General features: G+C 40.1%; 1 protein-coding gene across 6 annotated transcripts in view; it reads right to left on the reverse strand.

The window, feature by feature from the left end:
• CDHR1 (cadherin related family member 1) overlaps positions 1 to 15,890 on the reverse strand; it is a 341,860-nt gene extending 325,970 nt beyond the window's left edge. For all 6 annotated transcript variants that reach the window (XM_068197285.1, XM_068197283.1, XM_068197284.1 and 3 more), the window contains exon 1: positions 15,832 to 15,890. The gene's annotated coding sequence lies outside the window, so the exon portion shown is untranslated. The remainder of the gene's footprint in view (positions 1 to 15,831) is intronic.
• Between the last annotated feature and the right edge of the window lie 541 nt (positions 15,891 to 16,431).

Consider the following 16,431-nt stretch of genomic DNA (forward strand, 5'->3'; position numbering starts at 1 on the left):
ATATAAGGATTGGGCCATTTGATCAAATTAGCTGGTTTTCAAATTAAAGAATTTCTTTGAAATATATTTTGAAGATGGATGGAATAGTCAATACTACAAAAAATACAGGCCATTACAAATGCCAAGGCCAGTTTTTCCTAACTGGAGATTATTGATTTAATTGAACCTCCAAACCCAGCAGTGCTAGTTTCTTAACACTGTCAGTTATGGGAACCTATTATCAGTAGCTTATGGCTTTGCCACATTTTAGCATCATATTTTGCATAAGCTTTAAATATACCAAGAAAAAATCTTCTGTCAGTTATTGGGAACATTCTGGGGAGAAAGCTCATAGGTTAATTTGTAACACAAGTAATTTAAACCTGCTTAATTGGGAAATGTAATATCCCTGTAGTTTGACAAGCGAACTTAAAACATTGTGACCTAAAAAAAGAAAAACAGCAAATAAAAAACCAACCAATCACCACTAAATTACTTCGAGGGCATTAGGAAATTTTTCATCCACAGAGAGTCAGAGTGGTGCAGCAAATAATGCACTGAGGTCACACAATGAATGAGAAAGATGTAAAAAAAATACTAAATAAAGTGAGTGTAGGGCATAAGAAGAAATGTCAAGAGCAGGGAATGAGGCAGGAATCTGGTGGAAGAATAAAGCAAATTGATTTAAATGGTGAGTTAAATGGGTGCAGTGATAATTTTGATACTCCCTAAACTCTTAGTAAATTCATTTTACATTATTTTCTTTGCCCTATCATAATAATGTCAGCAGTGCTATTTTCTGTTCCACATATTTGCTTTGTACAAGAAACACATTATATGCAGGCATTTTTTAACAAATAGGTCAAAGAAAGTATAATAACAAAGTTATAATCAACACATGCTATAATTATATTGTACTTCATGGATAATAAATCACCCTTAGAAATGTTTCAGCATATATATTTTATTTTTTCAACAATGCATTTACTGTTCTTGCAGCACTCTGCTCACCAGGTTTTCTTTGTTAATGGAGAGTGTGAATAGGAAAAAAAAAAGATAAAAATGCATAGCTGAATTATTCATGCTAATGATTTCACACCTAAATATTATGTGAAACTATACTGTTAAAATAAAAGGTAGCTTGACTTACTAAATGATTCTGAGAATGTTTCACCTGTGAAAAGGTTTTCTGTACATATTACTTGATGCAATATAGTTGAATATTGCAAAAGTTTAATTCCAAGGTCTTGGGTATTGGAAGGCATTGGCAGGCAGTTGGTTTGCATTTATATTCCCTCAGGGGACATGGACAGCCATGCAGAGATCTTTAAAGAGAAGGCAGCCTAATGCCAGGTAATCTGAATCTCCCCTGGAGAATTTTGGGAAAGTTACAAATACACAAAAAGAACTGGGAAGTACTTGCTTGGAAGACCGGGCAGGAGGTAGCAATTTAAAGGACCTGCACTTGAAATCCAGTCTGGGGCCCAGCCTCATAAGCACATGACCCACCTGAAACTACATAAAACAAAACATGTGGATTTTAGCACCAGAATGGCAGTTTCATGTAAAGGATCTTAATATGATCTGTGAAAAAGTTTGATTTATTTCTCACTGCAGCTGGAAGCTTAAAAGATGAGTGAGTTTAGAGCATAAAATCACCTCCAGAGTGGATGTCTATATACAGCACAGAGCATTTTGTGGGGTTTTTATGTTGCCCAGACCTCCCTGTTTCTTTTAACACAGCTCTTTCTACAGAAAAAGACATCCCTGCTCTATTTGTGGTGGTGATCAAAATGTCCTGCAAGTGCAGTCTTGTTCCCTGCCCCCAGTCCTTAAGGCAGGGTGGGTACCATAGAATGAAGCTGAAACTAATGAGGGGGTCCCTCCAGGTGGGACTTTGGTGTCTGTGTTGCACCACAGCTCCTCACCAGCTCTTTCACACCATGCTGTCAGGAGGCTGAAGCACTGTCACTGTCCTGATGGCATCTGGAACCAAAGCAACACCACAGACTCAGGGCTGAAATGGCTGCAATGCTGGTTCTGTGGTCTCCTCTGTTTTCTCTTCTTTCCCTTTGCTGAATCCTGGAAAATAGCTCATGTGGTGTGTTTTGGCTTTTGGCAAAATGTTGTAGCTGAACTATTTTCAGCCTCAAAAAATTTACGTTTTCAATGACAAATTTAAACTAATTGCTGGTTTTGCTGTTGCTTCAGAGTCTTGTTTTTTGTTTGATCAGTTCAAATATTTATTTGTGAGTGCCACTCAGGAAGCAATTTAGCCCATCATCTCTTCTACAGCTGAGTGCCACAAATGTGGTTTTAAGCCAGAGCTTATCACCAGAGAGTGAGTAACAAGCACAAGTGGTGATTTGGCTCAGGCTGAGCTCTTCCTGGGATGTTGGCTCTTGCTCAAGGAGCAATAATTTGGCATCCCATGAAAAGGGCAGCCTTATCTTAGAACTACAGGACAGAGACATGTACTTAGAACTCTACTTCTGTTTTGGGCCTGGAGAGTGACTAACCTCCAGGTACAGGCACAGAACTGAGATGATTACAGACTTCTCATTTCTGTAGATAAAACTGACTTTTAAAACTCAGGTGGAATGGGAGAAAAACAAACTAAGGACTGGAAGAAAAGAAAATTCATATTTAAAACAAAGCTTTGGTTAAAGGATGAATTTTAAAGGTGAGTGACTGATTCTTTTGTTGCTTTAACATTTGACTAATCCTCCATTGCCGAGCATCACAGACCCTTCTGGGAACGTTGCAGGACATCTATATGGGCCTTGTGTTTGTGTGAGGTTTGGGTCCATGCTCAAGAGCAAACCTTCAGCCTTTTAAGCAGTTAGACTACTCCTTATGCTCAGCATAAAGGAGCATGCTAAACTCTGAGGGCTGTTTTCCTTTCATTGATACCCAAGCAGGCTGCCTCTCCTAGCATGGAGAGCTTGCCTTAGTGAGAAACATCTGAGGGAAATTAAACTTGGCACGGAGCTCACACTTTGGACTGAAGGACAGCAGGAGACCAATGTGTAACCATCTCACTGGAAAAATAAAGTAACACCATTTGAACAATAGTAACCTCTGTAGGCTCCCCTGATTTATGGGAGATACATATATAGGTGCCATTTGAGTTTGGAAAAAAAAAATCCTTCAGTCTGAAGTAGGAGGAATTTAGGTCTTGCAGCGAAAAATACCATAATTTTGATGTGAATGAAAATGAAAGAACATTTCCTCTTTACATTTCATTTCTATCTTCTTTGTTGTTTTTGTTTTTTTAATAAGAGGTTCAACATGCACAAAAGAGAAAAGAAGAGAAACAAGACCTGAATTTTAGTCCTTTTTTCCTGCTAGGTTTAAAAGCGAAAAAAAATTAAATTTCCTCAGACCGACTCCAGTCCTTTTTTTCTTTGCCTCATTGTGTTTGTGAAAAGAAAAAAGAAATCCTGAGTGAGACATCTCAACTGAAAATTTGGGCATGTAATTGGAAAGCTATGATTTTTTTTTTTAATTTCAACATTACAGAACAACATGTATACATACTGTATCTGACATGAGAGAGACTAAAATGAGGTAGGCCTCACTGGGGCTTCTCATTCAACAGTCTAGGAGAGGAAACAAAGGTGACTTCTGAGCTGCAGGCAATGTCACACTGTAGGAGAGCAGTTCCATGGCAGCAGCTTTCCTGCACCTGTGACAAAATGCAGAGCAGAGGGTTGTTTTGCTAGAGAAGGGATCAATAATTCAGACTTTGATTACTTAAAAATAATATAGGAGGGGAAAGAATATAGAGGGGAGAAAAAAGGTGAAAACACTAACTGAAATCTGGAGATGTTTTTCTGTGGCAGGACTGGAGTGAATTTTGCCCAGCAACAGAAGCAGTGACTACAGCATCCTGCAACAGGAGGGTAAGGCTCATGTCATCATCATGACCCTAATTTCTCTTTCAGAGCCTGGATTTCATATTCTCCCCAGAATATGAATATCTATAACATGCCAAATATATAGGTAGATATAGACAGTATCACCCGGAGTGCCTGAGATACTTCTGCTGCAGCCTCAGTTCTGAGGAAGCATCCTGGGGCCTGGGAAAGCCATGCTGCAGTAGCTGTAGAGCAAACAATAGACACATCAGAGATACTCAGTAAATATGCATTGAAGTAGCAGATCAGATCTTCTAGCTGTAGATCAGAAGCCTGAAAGCCTTTTGAACTCCAAAAAGAGAAAAATAAGAGATGCTCTGTGATGTTTGCCACTCCTGCTTTTCTGAAGAAACACAGATCTCACACACTGAGCCAGAGCAATCTCCTGTTATAAATGATCTACTCGTGCAGGACTCTGAGTGCAAGTCCAGATTTAGGAAAGACAGAAAGTGAGGCCTTGGTTACTCATAAAACTCCAAGGAAGCTTTACAGACAGGAGTGCCTGCAGGACTTGGCTCACAGCTTGGTATTCTCTGAGCACATCTGTTCAATCCCCCTAGAGCTGGGACTCAGCTCTATTTGGGGTGAATGGAAGGCAATTAGTATTTTCATATCATCTTTAGTCAGGTGCTCAGAATTGATGGATGCTTGCCTGGGGACTCATATTCCTTGATAGAAGTTATTTTAACCAGGAAGAAAAGACAAAAATTTGGTGAGGCTTAATTTGCCAGATAATTTGTTTACTTTCAGATGTGTGTGATAACCTTTGCAGTAGGTGCATATGAGAACATGACATTTTAGATGAAGAGGAGCATCACTGGGTTTAGCTGAAATGCCTCTTGGCAGGCAGCGAAATGAGTGGCTGCATATTTACATGCAAAATGTCATTTATATAAATCAAACCTTGAACACAAATACCTGGAGATATTGTTTTCCTGTTTGCAAAAGTTCATCATGATATTTTGTGTGTTCTTGAGTGCAAGGCATGAATTAATCATTCGAAACAGCATTCAGGAGTCACAGACAGTCACCACTCCTATCTTGGGCAGCAGGTAGAGAAATGGCAAAATCTGTTCCACAAACCAAGGATTTTAAGATTTTATGCCAGAATGTCTACAGTGTGAGAATGTCTTGCAGAGCAGAATCCTATGCACATAGAGACTTTAAGCTGGAAATAAGCTAGTTAATACCTTAAAAAATAGCTGATCACTCTTGAGAGCTTGAAACAGAAAAGAAAAAGAAAAGGAATATCTTAAGTGAAAGAAAGTGGTATAAGATAATTAAGCACAATGCCACTTTAATTCCTCACCTGAGATTGGATCCCCTGTTATGATCTGTTCTGTACAAATCTCTTAGGTGTTACACAGAGGGAAAGAGATAGGAGATTTGAATCAGAGATGAAGTAAAGAGGATATTTTTTGAATGGTATGTGGATGCTTGAAGATGAAGCTGGTGGCCTGGGGTTTACAAATTGTGAATTTTTAGTGGAGTGGACTCCACCGACTCTGGACCTTTGATTTGATGCCTGCTAACTCTGAAGAGGTTTTAGTCTGTCATTTGAGGAATATTCCATATGGATTCCACACCTATGACAGCAGCTTCTCCTCAGTTTAGCAGTAACTTCTTCATGTGAACATTTCAGGTTTTGTTTCTCCCTGAGTCATTCACTGGAAACAGACTCCACCAAAGTACTGTGCACTACTGAGCACAGCAAGGTATAGAACAGGATCGCTTTTGTTTTATGTCTGTAATTTGGAAAGTCACTTGCAGGTTTCAGAGACAAACCACTGTTGAAATTTGCAGTTATCCTTAATATAAATATAAGCCCTTTCAGATGACCATTGTAACACTTCTCTATCCGGAATAGTATGAAAGGGAGGAAAACAATCCTTTGGAATTCATCCTAAATGGAATTGACTACCAGAATGTTATCAGGATAAAGAAAAATTGGTTTCCCCCTTCCATGCAGGCTCCTTTAACTGCCCAAATATAAGATGGAATAAAATATTTTTGTGTCAAAGTCTCTAGAAGTGACTGCAGTGTCTACAGTAAAAGTGGCTTGCTCTGTGGAACTCTGTCTTTCTTTCAGTTTGAAATGTCACAGGTGCTCAGGTGATTTCAGCCCTAGTTAGAGACATTATCCTCCTAAAATTGCTTCCTGTGAAATACTCAACAATTTCAGACTGGATCCAAAAGCAACAGGAGATGTTTAATCCTCCTTGTCTCCTTATTGAAGAAAAATGGAGAACTGGGATGCATTTGAACAGGTGGAGAAGGGTTACTACAATCTTAATTTCCATTCTCTGAGAAAGCCCACAGGCCTGATATGAGTGATTTTCAATTGAATTTCCACAGTGGAGTCAGTTGTTATTTTATCCATCTGACACATGGAGAGATTGTCTTGTCACAGTCATTTCGGTCACGGACATCCCCTCTTCACTCTGCCCCGTATGCTTTCACAAAGTGTTTAGTTTCTGCAGGAAGGCTGGCTTTGCTTTTATTTCTTGAGCTGAATTTCCTCTTGCTGTCTTAAGCAATTTTACTTGGAGAAGCCGGGCACACAGGGATAAGGGATAGCTCACTTTTCAGGATGCCTTCTTCATACAAAAGATTCAAATCTGAGATTAGGTGATTTTTATGACATTTTTACATCCTTTTTGTGTGCTTGTTCTGTTATCTACAATGTGATTTTATCAGCAGATTGGGGATCTCCCTATTCTATGTTTTATGGGGAAAAGTAATAGTTTTCATTGACCCATCTGATACAGCTGGGAAAAAGAAAAGTGTTTCCTCGGGCCCATCACCTCTTTTCAGATCTGAAAAATAATTTGCATGCTTTCAGGAAGAGTCCTAGCTATGCAGCTGTCTCTTATCACACACTGTTCCCAGCTTCAGAATGTAGGAACAAATGTATTTGGAGTGATGAATAATAAATAATCTTTATCTCGACACATTCATTTAGTCCGCAAAGTCTCGAGACACTTCACAAAAAGTAATAAACTTCCTATAAAGAATAAGACCCAATGTGCTGCCACCTCCACAAGGGGAAGTGGCAAATCAAATATACACAGGCACTCCACAGAGGACAGATACACACTGTCATGCAGAGTGCTTGTGCATTGAAGCATACATAAAAGATAGGAAGAGTTTTCAGGGTTTTTCCTCATATCCACAAGCACTTGTCTGCTGATGAAAAGAAAATGGGAAATGAAAGATAACCAAGAAAAAAAATTGCATTATCATGATTTCTATATTGAAGTCTTAATTAGATGTTAAAAATACAGTAACCCATTTTTAGGTGAACTTTAAAAATAGAGTGGGACTGACCAGCTTGGAATTTGCCCAGAACACCAATTTTGAGGCCCATTAGGAAACCACTCAGTCCCTGTCAAACATCTGCATTTCTCGATATTAAGAAGCACAGGAGATGCAGGAGGGCAGTGCCCTTTCAGGCCAGATTCTGGGCACTTGTTAAGTGCCAGCTCACTAGCCTACACACAGGAATTTCCTGAAAATGTTACTGCACTGCAGCACCGTATGCCTGTCTTACAAATTTTCTCTGAGCTTTATTCTGCAGTTCCTTATATCATCGGGGCAGCTGGTGTGAGTTGGGTTGAAGATACAACCCTTTGTGCCCTGTGGCTGAGGACTTTGGCTGTCTCCTCACCCCAGCCTGATTTTACACAACACAATTGCCACCGTGGCAGAGTTTTAGAGAAAAATGCTGTTAAGGTGTGAGAAAACCTATGAGCCAAAACCACACAGGCTGAGCAAAGCAAAACAATAGGCTCAACAGTATTTGCTGAGTTGGGCTTACTTAAAGCTCAGGGATTCAAGAGGAAAACACTGAAAACATGAAAAGCTGTAAAATTCTAGGGAAAGAAGAGCAAAGAACAGGAAGACAGCAAATCTACAACATCAAAGATCAACCTACACCAAGCAGCGGAAGCAGACTCTTCCCTCACTTGATTTATGACTGCCTGTTCAGCAGAGACTCACCCAGAATGAAAATAATATTTGTGTGGCTGTGTAGCATAGTAGTCCCAGCTACCCACTGCATGTATTCACCAATAAATGTTGTAGACTCTGAAGTTGTTTTTCTTGCTTGCAGACTTGAGATACCCAAGCAAAAGCAACCCAGAGGTGAAAGACTAAGGGAGAGATGAGCTTTTGCAAGAGGGAAATCTCTTTCCATCCCTCTTCCTCTCATTAATTCCCTAGTGGCCATTTTCTCTGGGAATCCCAGACTATCCACAAACTTTGTGTTCATGGCAGCTGAAGAGAAGACAGGAGATACATTAGTGAAGCCTTTTCTCTCACCTTCTTCTTGGCTATGGGAGCAACAAAAAAGAACAGACATAGGTAAGGAATCCAGCAAGATGAGGCAGTTCAGAGTAGAAATACAAATTAGTATGACTGCCTTTGGTATGATGGTTGTGGAGCCTCAGAATGTGCTTGTGCTGATCCAAATAGGCCAGAGCCATATTTCCATTTCTGAAAGGAAAAGCAGGAAATAATCTAAAACTAAGTGTTCCCTGAAGAATGAAAGCAAATGCTTTTGACCCCTTCTAGATGTTCTTCCCCCAGAGATTCAGTAGTGCCGTATGATTTCCACCTAACCCAGGCAGTAGGAACGCAGGTATTTGCTTCCATCACCTACAGGCTTCCAGCAGCCCAAACAGGAAGGAACTGCATAAGCAGGGCTGTGGAGAAAGCCTGTGCTTTAGAGGACTGCCACCACTGCCTTCTGCAGTACAGGCCTATTCTGGTCCACATTAGCTGTGAAACCTGGCTGACAGCCCAAACTGGTAATCCTTCAAGCAATGCAGATTTTCTAGTTCCAAGTAAGTGTTCATTCTTCCCATTTTCATGCTTTAAAAGCCTCCCTTTTAAAATCAGGGTTAAATCACAAACAAACAAATGCTAATAGAAAACTTCACGTGCATAACCCCTGCAGTGTATTTACCTATGAAAATAACATGTAATTTTCACTATTTAATTACTGTTTCATGTCCCATTTCCTGCTATAGTCTATATTTAAATTGCATATTTACCTCTATCTACTTTCTCATAATGTGTCTTGATATGAATATTCATGCCACCATTGAGTGGTTGATTACTTCTGTGCTAACCTTGAAAATGCTTCCCTTGCAACACAGCAAACAGCCGGGTTCTGTGGTTGTATAACAGCAAAGAAAAGAAAACACAATAAATAATGCTCAGGCTGTTTGGGATAAGACCATATTCTCCTTTTTTTTTTTCCTCAGCAGGTATTTTTTCCTCTTATAAATTAAGCCAAGTTACTCCTGACTTTAGTTCCCTGAATTATAACTCTGGAGACTGGATTCCATAGAAAAAGAGTGGTGCAAGTAACAGGCAGTGCAGAATTTCTGCCTATGGTACAGACTTTTCAGATGGGAGAGAAAAACAGACTCTCTTGCAGCTGGATGCACATTTCTTCTTAATTATGTGAAATTTGAAAGAGTGTTCCTATTGTTCTAAATCAGAAAACAGTCTGGAGGAGTTATCTGAGGACAAAAGAAGGGAGCAAGACCAATAGAATTAAGCCTGATGAAGTAACATGGAACCAGTCTGAATTTGAACTTATATACATTATGATTGGTTTCTATCATGAAACTTTGATGTTCAACTTATATTTCAAAACAAAGGCTTTTTTTTCTCTTTTTAGGTGAACAGAACAATTTAATTTGGAAAATGAATTAAGAGACATTTTTTCAACATTTCTGTGTTTCATAATGCAAGATATAGGGAAAGAAACAGGCTAATTTTCCCTGATTTCTTTTGTACTTTAATCCCTAGGATGGAATGAGCCATGGCCTGGCAAAGCCTGTTTCCCCCACAGTGATTATGGAGAAAGTCTAGAGTCACTGTGAGCCTGTCAAACACAGCCAAGTGTTTCCCAGGCTGGGTGACTCTCCATATGCAGGACTATAACTTGTACAGAAAGACAGACAGGTTTGCAGGTGGTGGGAAAGGGAATTATCTTATTAAGGGGTGTCATCTTGGCATATCAGCCACATATAAAACCGTCACTCTCCTAGCTCTCATTTACCTCCTTTTGAGTGACACCTGCACTCCTCAGTTTCTCCATCCTGCTCAGTTTATCTCCTTAAGATTGGCCTAAAGATGCCTACAAGAAGCTGTTGCTCACCCTTGGAGCACTGAGCTCACAGCCAGGTAACTTGTCCTGCTTTTTTGTTTGAGAAGAACATATTACTTTACTTTACACTGCTTATACCTTCACCTTTAGGGGAGTCTTCTAAGTATCTTCACACCTAAGGCATCATTCCCTGACAACTTTGCAGTTATGACTCAGTAACTTCAGAGATTTCCAGCCTACAGAAGAGTGAAGACCGGTCTGAGGTATGAATTCACTTCTGTGAGAAGCCAGGGGGTGTCTCCTACTGAGACACGATTTTATTTCATGGCCTTTGCTGGTTTATCACGCACTATGGAGTGGTTAAGGAAGTGAGTTATAGCTGCTGAGACAATGCAAAAAGTTTAGGCTGATATGGATCTTCACCTAATTAATGTCCAGGGACTGAGAGTTTTCTCAGCTCTGCTGTCTCTCCACTGTCACCTGTAGAAGGCTCTTTGGATCTGTCCAGTGATGCAGCCCCACAGAGGCCAAATACATTCATTCACACTAAGAACACAATTGGACACAATCAGCATGGCAAGATTTTGATATGGCAGCCTTTCTCCTGGGCCCTTATCATATCTGTTACAGCACTGGCTAAGGACCAGGCTAAAATGCAGCCCTGCTATTCTACACGTGGGGTTTTGTGATGGACAAATGTGCCCTCACCATCAGTGCCTGTAGCTGAAAATCAGATCTTAATAACTTCATTTTATGGCCAGGTCAGAGCATTCTTTGCTGAGGACCTACACAGTATTTTTAAAAGAGTTCTACTGGGACAAAAAATGCAAAAGTACAATTGCCAGAGTTACTAAATTAGATCATTGTTACATAATATGCTGTCATTTTTTTAATCTATGCAGGCTGCACCTTGCTCTTTTACGTAGTTCAAAGTTGAGGTGGACTTTAGGTAACTCTATAAGGAACAACAGGAAACTATAAGTTCCCATAACAGTTCTGAGTTTAAATAAGATACATCTTTAATGATTTTGTTCTGCCTCCAAATAAACTGAAAAATGACTAGAATCTAAAGCTTATTTAGGAAGTTGCCATAGTAACAATTAACTACCTCTAAGCCCTTCAGCTTTATTTTATCTTTTTTCACTGAGGTGCCCTAAATTACTTGAATTCTGAATTGCTACAGTAATATATCCATGTCTTTGAACTAAATGACATGGTTTTGCTAGAACCCTCATTATGTGAATATTGATTGAATTTCTAATTGGGACTAGACATCATCTTGCTGACAGCACCACTGCAAGAAGTCATGTAAGACCAAGGAAGATTAACAGAAAAAAAAGAGAAAAAAATAGGAATGTTGTTTCTCTAGAGAAGCAGCTGAGATGATCAGACTGGGGAAGCAGTGAATGAAGTGGAATTAACTTTAATGATTGATTTTATATGGACAACAAACGTCCTCCAGATGCAGTGCTATTTGTTTCAACTATTATCCTCTTACACTTCAATAAATAAAAAAAATATCAGAGGAACCCAAAGAGACTGATTTTGACCTGTGAATTAAATAATTATTCATTACAATACAAAGGGCCTATTAACCCTAATTATTCCAATTTAGGTGCATTTTCCACTCACTTTGTCCTGACATGGGCAGTCCTAATATTTTAAATTGTTTCATGAAATGTTCTGCCCTATATTTTTCTTTATTATTTTGTCTGTAGTCATTTGACTTTATCCACAAAAAAGAAACATTTACCCCCTATTTCTTAGATGAGACTCAAGTCTGTAGCATTAACACATACTGGTATTCTCATATCTGTTCTGCATTCACATATTTCAAATCGCTCCTGCTTGTTTTTGCATAGCCCTTATTTATTTATTGTTCCAGAAAAGGAGTTCATTTTCATCCTCTGGGATTTTTTTACCATGTTTCCCAAGTGAAAGTGGGAAAACAACACTTATCTGTGGCATTTTTCAAAAAGGAAGTAGTCTTCCTTACATCAGATAACTACAAGCAGTAAATGAAAAAAATTGAACTTTAAAGGAAGTAGAGGAAAATAATTCCCAATTTCACTTCATATGCCTTTACTAATGTCAGTCCTAAGGCAGCAAGGAAAAAGCAGATGACTTTACTATTGCTTTGAAGAAAACAATATTCATCTGGATTACCCTTAAACCTGTCCTGGGGTTCAATAATCACTTTAACTGCAGATAGCTTAAAAGGAATTGCTCAATGCTGATTTTGTACTATTTTCTCCATGTCTGAAAAGAATGTCTGCAAGTCTCCTGAATGTCTTTTTGATAATAAAAGAACAATATCCTAAAGCAAAGATGTTAGCTTCATTCCTATATCTGACAGGAAGAAACACAATCATGCAATGCAAATAAAATCTGGAACAAAAGGGTAAGATATGGTCATTTCTGAACCAGAGAAAATGATTCAACAGCCGTAGATCTTTTTGTCTGCACTGCAGTTCTCGGAATTTTCATAATTTACATAACTAAGAGATGTTTGGCAGCTCAACCTTGTAATTCACAAGGAAATAGCATCTGGCTATTTAGACTATTATACTGACCTTGGAGAGCTTCCTGTACATATTTTTCTCCTGCAAAAATGCCTATTACTACCACATAAAGCAAAATAGCAGTGACACCAGTCTTCAGAACACTGTATAGCATGAAGTAGATCCAGTTCCTGGGCCACGCACAGTTGACACTCAGCATAGGACAGGGCAGTCACATGGCCTGGCTGAATGAGGGGAGTTTTCAGCCACAGCTGCACTGTATCTTAAAAGGTGCAAATTTGAACAGTACAAAAAGGTATCTATCGCCCTCACACATTCCAGCTAAATCACCCTTCTCCCTTGTTAGTCAGCTACTGGTTTCTATCGCCTCTTACTGTTTTGCTAAAATTGTTCTAACAGACTGTGCCTGCTGGGACAGGGTAGCTGGAGGTGCTGACTGTGACACATCTGGCTTGAATTACAGGTATGATGGATGAGTGGAAGCGGGAGAGCCACTGGGGCCGGGGACAGTGTCAACGGGGCATTGGCTGTGGCCATTACTCACTGACTAGCAGCGGGCTGCCTTATTGACAAGGGGTTGAGCTGGGCTGGCAAGGCTGGAGAGTACAAGCTCTGCGTCCTCAGCGGGTGCTCAAGGCAATGTGGGGCTGGAAGTGGCTCTCAACAAGCTGACCCCATGTCAGCCAGCAGGTGAGTGAGTGCCCACCCACACTCAGCAGCACTGGGACAAACAGGCAGCTTCTGTGAGGGCAAATCAAAGGGGAACAGCTGAAGGGCAGCTGTAATACACACCAACCAGCAGCAATTTTCAGAAATGGCTTCTGATAGTACTTCCCCTTCTCCCTGTTTTTCTTCCCAGGATGGACATACTGTACTTTCTGAAGACATCTCACCTTGGAAGAACTTCTTACTATGGGCAAGCAGCCAGGGTCTGTTTGCCCTGGTTCCTGGTGCCCTCTGATGCTCTGTCCTCCTTCTCCTCTGGCTCAGTGGGAGGGCTGTTTGCCAGTCCTCTCCTCTGGCCTTGACAGACTTGCATGAAGGCCGTGAAAACTTGCATGAAGGGTCTGTCTCCCTAACTCTTCCTCTGTCTGCTCTGCCTTTCCTGGACAAGCTGCAAGTGGCCTCCACAATATGCCCCACCACACGTGATGCTCAACACAGATCCTGAATGTACAAACAGAACACATGCTTTTTTATAAATACGCTTCATTCGTTCAGCCTCTTTGATTCACACACGTTGATTCATGCATTTGCTTTCCTTGGAGATATTAATACCAGCTCATACATAGAGAATGAGAGAAGTAGTAGTAATACCATTGAAATTGGCCTGTAACAGATGTTAGTGAAGATAGTTATGATGTCTGCCTGGCATGCATCTTTGTTTCTTGGGTGATGTGAGTGGTAGAGAAATAGAGGAGAAAGAGAGAGGATTGTAAACCTGAGGTGTAGGTCTGGAAATGAAACAATTTTGTACATTCATGGCTTCTGTCTGGAGAGGAGCCATTTTAAAACTATGAATTACACTCTGAACCTGAGGAGAAAAAGCTATACCTTTGATTTCTTGCAGAAACATGTTGAGGTTTTTCTACAGTGAGCAGAAAGCAGTGTGCTTTCAAAAGTAACTGGCCTCAGTTACAAATGGAACCAACTGTTAGAGTCTAGCTGGAGCCTGGTGCTAAAAGGCAAAATATTCAACGAAAGCCTAGTTTGTATCTTCAGTGAAAAGAGTGAATTTTAGACAAAAATACAGGTATTTTCCTTTGCTATTTGTGAAAGGACATTTGCATATTACCAAGGAAAGCATTTATACTTGACATGAGAGATGCAGTAAATGAATGACTGGCTGTCAAAAATCAAAAGTGATGGTTGGGATCACTGAAGTATGGATTTGCTTCCTCTTTTTTCCATACCCCTTGCTGCCATTACTTCTGCAGTTCTCTAATCCCAACATAATGGGATAACACCATAAATGGGTGCCTGGTATCTACACTGCAAAGATATTTTTGCTCTGTAAGTTTAATTATGAATGACCAATACGTGAGCCTTGCAGCAAGTTTCTCTTCAATGTGATTTTGCAACATATTTAAAAATGAAGTATTACAGTGGGAATAGACACATTTATGATTTATGAAACCTTTGGCTACATATTCAGTAGTACACTTCCTAGATTTGGGCTATGTGCCCCTTCCTGTTCAAAGTGCATCCCTTCAGACATATGCTTCAAGACCATAAAATCCAAAAGGAACTAAAAGTCTGTCAAAATACTTTCCTAAGAAAGCATTCTTTGGGAGTACTGTGCTGAGGACTCTCAAAATAAAAATGCCTGGCTATCACTTATTGTGGTATTTGCAGTTTCACATCCCTCAAAACAATCTACAAGGTGTCCCCTAAGGTCCGTAATTTTGGAGCTGAACCTTAATAATGAAGTGTTTAAGAACATTATTAACATTAAATCTCACAGAAATCAAAGGCATCTCAAATATTAAAAATTGATGACAGGATATAGGCATCAATAGGTGCTTAAGAGCTTTGCTGTGTCCAAGCATGAGTGTAAGGAATTGTGTTGCTAACAAGGCAGAGGAAGTTTGTTTTCATAGCAATTTGCTTAGAAATGGTATTTTTAAATAGAGTTCCTGGGCTGAATCAGTAAATACTTTAAGAGGGTACTTAATCTGCTTTTAACACCCAGGAATTTCAGTATTTGAACAGACATTCTGCAAACTGCAGCCCATTGCTTTAGCTCAGAGCATGCGACTCAGTACGCTGACATGGAGATAACGTGCCACTCACATGAACATCTCCATCAGTTACCTGCATTTCCAAAGGCATCCCCAGCTGAAGCACATTACATGCTGTGCTCATGAGTTAATGATCAGAGCTAGATTTGAAGGAGTCGCTGCCACTTAAGCACAGCCTGGAGCATTTCTTCAAAAATTCATTATAAGGATCTGCATGCCATTTTCCATGTGCTTTGAATCAACGCTTGTACACATCTGAGCTCATCCTAGATCAGGGTCAAATAATCTTAAGACACTGATATTGTATCCATGTGCACACTGCACAAGTAGCTTAGTAATTTCTTGTTCATATTTTCACATATATAGATTTGTATTTACATCCCTGGTGACTGTGTATATATTGGGCTAGACAGATTTTCAGACTCACCTGGAAGGACATGATTTACTTTGGTGTGTCTCAGCACATGCTGCAGTCGAGACAGCCACGATACACTGAGTGTCACCACGCAATTTCAGAAGGCTTCAGCCCATACAGAATAACACCATACCCCATCAGAAGGCTTCAGGCATCTGCCCATACAGAGTAACACCATACCCCATCAGAAGGCTTCAATTATCTGCCCATTTTGTCCTTTAGCCCAGCCTTTTATACCCTCATGTCCATGCAGTGCACACCTGTGTGCCCTCTGTTCCCTTTGGTGGTTGCTCAGTGCACCTGGGCACTCCATGGCTCATTGCTGTCAGTGCTGCTCACCTGCTTCTCACAGCTGTGCCCACTGGGGATGAGGCTGGGCCACAGCCCCACCCCAATTACCACAAATTGTGTGCCTACAGGAATGGATTGCCTTCCTCAAAGGCAGCAGTACCTCCTGAGACATTATACATACTAATCTCAAAAAGGTGCTGGTCCTCTCCCTGGGGAACGCTGTTTTTCATACTGCTTTGCATGGTAAACCCCCCTGTCTGTTACAAGCAGGAAAGAAGCTCAAGGAAGAGAGTGAAAACTGATCCATGATGGAATTGATGGATTATTGTAGTTTTTTTTTTTTTGTTTGTTTGGTTTTTTTTGGGTTTTTTTTTTGGTTTTTTTTTGTTTTGTTTTTTTTTTTTTTGTGGCTTGTCTCCAGAGTGGATGCTACCAATTTCAA

Source organism: Anomalospiza imberbis, chromosome 8 (assembly GCF_031753505.1).
Source record: "Anomalospiza imberbis isolate Cuckoo-Finch-1a 21T00152 chromosome 8, ASM3175350v1, whole genome shotgun sequence".
Classification (NCBI taxonomy): domain Eukaryota; kingdom Metazoa; phylum Chordata; class Aves; order Passeriformes; family Viduidae; genus Anomalospiza; species Anomalospiza imberbis.